The following is a 6,640-nucleotide window of genomic DNA, read 5'->3' as shown; positions in this document are numbered from 1 at the left end:
TTTCTTTCTTTGTGTTGGGGTGGGGGAGTGCTGGTCACTTACTTTCGACCCCTTCGAAGAGGCAAAAGCAAGGCAACACAAGTTAGAGCGTGAACTCCTCCCTTCAATTACCCTATGAAAAAGGTAATCAAAGGAAGAAGGTGTTAGACAAAGACACATATAAGGAGATCCAAAAATAAACATCCAAGAATAAGAAAATAAACATCCAAAAGTAAGACATGTTACTCTTTTACATTGCCTTAGCATTCGTAACTTTGTCCTTTCTTACAAAAATATGATTGCAATTGTACCTTCGATCCAGCACAGAAAATGGCGCATAGATACTCCAAAGGTAGATACAGACGAGGCTATGTGGTCGCAGAAGAAGAGATTTATGTATGACACTGTTCCTCTATTTATATGGGAGAAATACAACTTCACGTGGAATTACATACATGTCCTCAAGATTTACAAATATGGTTAGCAAACATCATCAGGGTGCCATCATCTTTTCCTTTTGTTACTTTTTTAAGAGCTTCGACTTTAATATGTTTGGTATCATGCCAGTTATGTTCTAAAGCATGCTCTCGTATCTCCAATTGGTCCTTCCGAAGATACTTCGGTCGAGGGTACCTATAATATTTAGACACATGCCAGAAAATAACTATTAACTTAAGGAATGTTTGGTTTGAGGAATCACTCTATCCAAAATGAGGCGGCACATCATGAGTCTATTCATTAATGGTGTGTTTGATTTGTGGAGTCACTCTATGCTTCATGAGGTGATGCATCATAAGTTCATTCCATCAATTTTGGTGGAATCAACCCACCCCTCATGTATATACTAATTATTAGCTTATGAGAAATTGAGTGATGATGGATCAACCCATTCTATTCTACAAACCAAATGAAAAAGTGAGGAGTAAGAAGAAGATGGATCACTTCATTCCTCAAACCAAACACACTCTAAATTTGGTGGGATGACCGTATTCCTTATATTAGTACAAACTAACTAACTAACTATAAGAGATGCGGTAGTGTCGGGGACCATAATTAGGGGTACCCTCAAGGCGCCTAATTCTCAGCTGGTAACCCCCATCAGCATAAAGCTGCAAAGGCCTGATGGGTACGATTAAGTCAGGGATCAGTCCACACGAGTGACTCGATCACGCTTCACCCGAGCCTAGCCTCGGCCAAGGGCAGCCGACCTCGAGAGACTTCCGTCTCGCCCGAGGCCCCCCTTTTTACGGCGGACACATCACCGGCTCGCCCAAGGCCTTGGCTTCGCTCAGAAGCAACCTTGACTAAATCGCCACACCGACTGACCAAATTGCAGGAGCATTTAACGCAAAGGTGGCCTGACACCTTTATCCTGACACGCGCCCCCGGCAGAGCCGAAGTGACCGCCGTCACTCCACCGCTCCACTGGCCAGTCTGACAGAAGGACAGCGCCGCCTGCGCCACTCCGACTGCGGTGCCACTCGACAGAGTGAGTCTGACAGGCAGTCAGGCCTTGCCAAAGGCGCCACGACGAACTCCGCTCCGCCCGACCCCAGGGCTCGGACTCGGGCTAAGACCCGGAAGACAGCGAACTCCGCTCCGCCCGACCCCAGGGCTCAGACTCGGGCTAAGACCCGGAAGACGGCGAACTCCGCTCCGCCCGACCCTAGGGCTCGGACTCGGGCTAAGACCCGGAAGACGGCAAACTCCGCTCCGCCCGACCCCAGGGCTCGGACTCGGGCTAAGACCCGGAAGACGGCGAACTCCGCTCCGCCCGACCCCAGGGCTCGGACTCGGGCTAAGACCCGGAAGACGACGAAACTCCGCCTCGCCCGACCCCAGGGCTCGAACTCGGGCTAAGACCCGGAAGACGACGAAACTCCGCCTCGCCCGACCCCAGGGCTCGGACTCCGCCCTGGCCTCGGCCGAACGACTTCCGCCTCGCCCGACCCCATGGCTCGGGCTCGGCCTCGGCAATAGAAGACAGACTCGGCTTCGGAGGAGCCCCCACGTCACCCTGCCTAGGGCACAGACCCGCCACGTCAACAGGAAGCGCCATCATCATCCTACCCCGAATCGACTCGGGTCACGGAGAACAAGACCGGCGTCCCATCCGGCCAGCTCCGCCGGATGGGCAATGATGACGCTCCACAAACTCTATGACGACGGTGGCCCCCAGCTCTCTTACGAAAGCAGGACGACGTCAGCGGGGACTCGACCGCTCCAACAGCTGTCCCTCCGCCAGGCACCGACGCACCTCCGACAGCCACGACATCACGCCAGCAAGGTGCCAAGATCTCTTCGGCTGCCACATTGGCATGTACCTAGGGCGCTAGCTCTCTCTCCGCTAGACACGTAGCACTCTGCTACACCCCCCATTGTACACTTGGATCCTCTCCTTACGACTATAAAAGGGAGGACCAGGGCCTTCTTAGAGAAGGTTGGCCGCGCGGGACCGAGGACGGGACAGGCGCTCTCTTGGGGCCGCTCGCTTCCCTCACCCGCGTGGACGCTTGTAACCCCCCTACTGCAAGCGCACCTGACCTGGGCGCGGGACGAACACGAAGGCCGCGGGACTTCCACCTCTCTCACGCTCGACTCCGGCCACCTCGCCTCTCCCCCCTTCGCGCTCGCCCACGCGCTCGACCCATCTGGGCTGGGGCACGCAGCACACTCACTCGTCGGCTTAGGGACCCCCCTGTCTCGAAACGCCGACAGTTGGCACGCCAGGTAGGGGCCTGCTGCGTGCTGACGAACAACTCCCTGTCAAGCTCCAGATGGGCAGTCTCCAGCAACCTCTCCGGCCCGGGACGGTGCTTCGTTTCGGGACTCTTGAGTTCATGTCCTTCGACGGCAGCTACGACATGATACTTCTTCCACCGCCGCGCGACTACGACAATGGCGGCCGACAACCCGCCCGCCGGCGGCGGAATCGACGACATCTTCCCCGCGTGGTGGAAGAGCAACATTCGGGCTCGTTCCGTTCTCTCCCCCGCCAACGGAGGAGGAGGCGGGGCCATCAAGGCCAGGCGGGAGGCCGCGCTTCGTCGGCCGTCGAGCGAATCGACGCCCCCGACGCCCCGACGGAAGGCACGCCGGACGTCGACCTCGCGTTCAAGACGGAGGCAAGCGCCGTCCCCCCGCGACACGCTGACCCCGAGCAAGAAGACGACGCCGGCGCGCTCGCGGAAAGCCTGCAGGACGTCGCCCTCGTACCTGAGACGACGGTGCAACCAGTCCCCGATGTGACTACGTCGCTCCTCGTCGACCAAAAGGTACCGACTAACTCCCATCTTGCGTCATTTCGACTCGACCTCAACCCGCCAAACGACCTCGTTTTGGCGGGCGCTCTTATTGAGGCGAATGCAACCCCACTGGGGTTTCGTATGCGGTCGCCTTGGGACCGACTGACGGACGTCTCGACCTACGGGCCCTCTGGGTCTGAGGAAGATGACGATCCCAGCGTCTGTTGGGATTTCTCCGGACTTGGCAACCCCAGTGCCGTGCGGGACTTCATGACCGCATGTGACTACTGCCTCTCTGACTGTTCCGACGGAAGCCGCAGCCTTGGCGACGAGAGCTGCGGCCCAAGCCGCGAATGTTTCCACATCGAGCTAGGGGATCCCTCCGAAGGCAACCATCTCGGCATGCCGGAGGACGATGATCTCCCTAGGCCGGTGCCTCGCGCCGACATCCCACGGGAGCTAGCTGTGGTCCCCGCTCCGGCGGGGGGTTACGACCCACAACTCGAGCAAGTCCGCGAGGCGCAGGCCAGGCTCAACGAGGGAACAGGAGCGCTTGAGCCGATCCGTCGGGACGTCGGACAGGCATGGGTGGGCCAACCCCTGGCCGGAGAAATACGTCACCTGCCCCAAGGTCTCCATCACCGCGTCGCCAACGATGTCAGGGTCAGGCCGCCGCCCGCATCCAGCGGGGTGGTCAGAACCTGGCAGCCGCAGCGATGCTCATCCGCGCGATGCCGGAGCCATCAACCACCGAGGGTCGGCGAATCCAGGGAGAGCTCAAGAATCTCCTGGAAGGCGCTGCGGCCCGACGGGCCGAGAGCACTGCCTCCCGAAGGCAAGGATATCCCTCGGAACCTCACGCCGCGACTTCTCGATTCATGCGGGAAGCCTCGGTCTACACCGGGCGCACGCGCAACACCGCGCCTGCGGCCCCGGGCCACCTCGGCAACGAGCACCATCGGCGCGACCGTCGGGCCCACCTCGACGAAAGGGTGCGCCGAGGCTATCACCCCAGGCGTGGGGGGCGCTACGACAGTGGGGAGGATCGGAGTCCTTCGCCCGAACCACCCGGTCCGCAGGCCTTCAGTCGGGCCATCCGACGGGCGTCATTCCCGACCCGGTTCCGACCCCCGACTACTATCACGAAGTACTCGGGGGAAACGAGACCGGAACTGTGGCTCGCGGACTACCGCCTTACCTGCCAACTGGGTGGGACGGACGACGACAACCTCATCATCCGTAACCTCCCCCTGTTCCTCTCCGACACTGCTCGCGCCTGGTTGGAGCACCTGCCTCCGGGGCAGATCTCCAACTGGGACGACTTGGTCCAAGCCTTCGCTGGCAATTTCCAGGGCACATACGTGCGCCCCGGGAATTCCTGGGACCTTCGAAGCTGCCGGCAACAGCCGGGGGAGTCGCTCCGGGACTACATCCGGCGATTCTCGAAGCAGCGCACTGAGCTGCCCAACATCACCGACTCGGATGTCATCGGCGCGTTCCTCGCCGGCACCACTTGCCGCGACCTGGTGAGCAAGCTAGGTCGCAAGACCCCCACCAGGGCGAGCGAGCTGATGGACATCGCCACCAAGTTCGCCTCTGGCCAGGAGGCGGTCGAGGCTATCTTCCGAAAGGACAAGCAGCCCCAGGGCCGCCCATCGGAAGAAGCTCCCGAGGCGTCTGCTCCGTGCGGCGCCAAGAAGAAAGGCAAGAAGAAGTCGCAATCGAAACGCGACGCCGCTGACGCGGACCTTGTCGCCGCCGCCGAGTACAAGAACCCTCGGAAGCCCCCCGGAGGTGCAAACCTCTTCGACAAGATGCTCAAGGAGCCGTGCCCCTACCATCAGGGGCCCGTCAAGCACACCCTCGAGGAATGCGTTATGCTTCGGCGTCACTTCCACAGGGCCGGGCCACCCGCCGAGGGTGGCAGGGCCCGCGACGACGACAAGAACGAAGATCACCCAGCAGGAGAGTTCCCTGAGGTCCGCGACTGCTTCATGATCTATGGAGGGCATACGGCGAATGCCTCGGCTCGGCATCGCAAGCAAGAGCGCCGGGAGGTCTGCTCGGTGAAGGTGGCGGCGCCAGTCTACCTAGACTGGTCCGACAAGCCCATCACCTTCGACCAGGCCGACCACCCCGACCATGTGCCGAGCCCGGGGAAATACCCGCTCGTCGTCGACCCCGTTGTCGGCAATGTCAGGCTCACCAAGGTCCTGATGGATGGGGGCAGCTGCCTCAACATCATCTACGCCGAGACCCTCAAGCTCCTGCGCGTCGATCTGTCCTCCGTCCGAGCAGGCGCTGCGCCCTTCCACGGGATCATCCCTGGGAAGCGCGTCCAGCCCCTCGGGCGACTCGACCTCCCCGTCTGCTTCGGGACGCCCTCCAACTTCCGAAGGGAGACCCTGACGTTCGAGGTGGTCGGGTTCTGAGGAACCTACCACGCCGTACTAGGGAGGCCATGCTACGCGAAGTTCATGGCCGTCCCCAACTACACCTACCTGAAGCTCAAGATGCCGGGCCCCAACGGGGTCATCACCGTCGGCCCCACGTACAAACACGCGTTCGAATGCGACGTGAAGTGCGTGGAGTACGCCGAGGCCCTCGCCGAGTCCGAGGCCCTCATCGCCGACCTGGAGAACCTCTCCAAGGAGGTGCCAGACGTGAAGCGCCATGCCGGCAACTTCGAGCCAGCGGAGACGGTCAAGGCCGTCCCTCTCGACCCCAGTGGCGACACCACCAAGCAGATCCGGATCGGTTCCGGGCTCGACCCCAAATAGGAAGCAGTGCTCGTCGACTTTCTCCGCGCAAACGCCGACGTCTTTGCGTGGAGTCCCTCGGACATGCCCGGCATACCGAGGGATGTCGCCGAGCACTCGCTGGATATTCGGGCCGGAGCCCGACCCGTCAGGCAGCCTCTGCGCCGATTCGACTAGGAGAAGCGCAGAGTGATTGGCGAAGAGATCCACAAGCTAATGGCAGCAGGGTTCATCAAAGAGGTATTCCATCCCGAATGGCTTGCCAACCCTGTGCTTGTGAGGAAGAAAGGGGGGAAATGGCGGATGTGTGTCGACTACACTGGTCTCAACAAAGCATGTCCGAAGGTTCCCTACCCTCTGCCTCGCATCGACCAAATCGTGGATTCCACCGCTGGGTGCGAAACACCGACACCCTGTCCTTCCTCGATGCCTGGGCGACGAAGAGGAGCTCTACCATCGCAGCCCCTCGGGCATCCTCCAGCGATGCATCTCCATCGCCGAAGGTCGGGAACTGCTGCAAGAAATGCACTCGGGGGCTTGCGGCCACCACGCAGCGCCCCGAGCCCTTGTCGGGAATGCTTTCCGACAAGGCTTCTACTGGCCAACGGCGGTGGCTGACGCCACTAGAATTGTCCGCACCTGCGAAGGGTGCCAATT

The sequence above is a fragment of the Zea mays genome, chromosome 2 (genome assembly GCF_902167145.1).
Source record: "Zea mays cultivar B73 chromosome 2, Zm-B73-REFERENCE-NAM-5.0, whole genome shotgun sequence".
Lineage (NCBI taxonomy): Eukaryota > Viridiplantae > Streptophyta > Magnoliopsida > Poales > Poaceae > Zea > Zea mays.
This window is presented reverse-complemented; position numbering follows the sequence as displayed.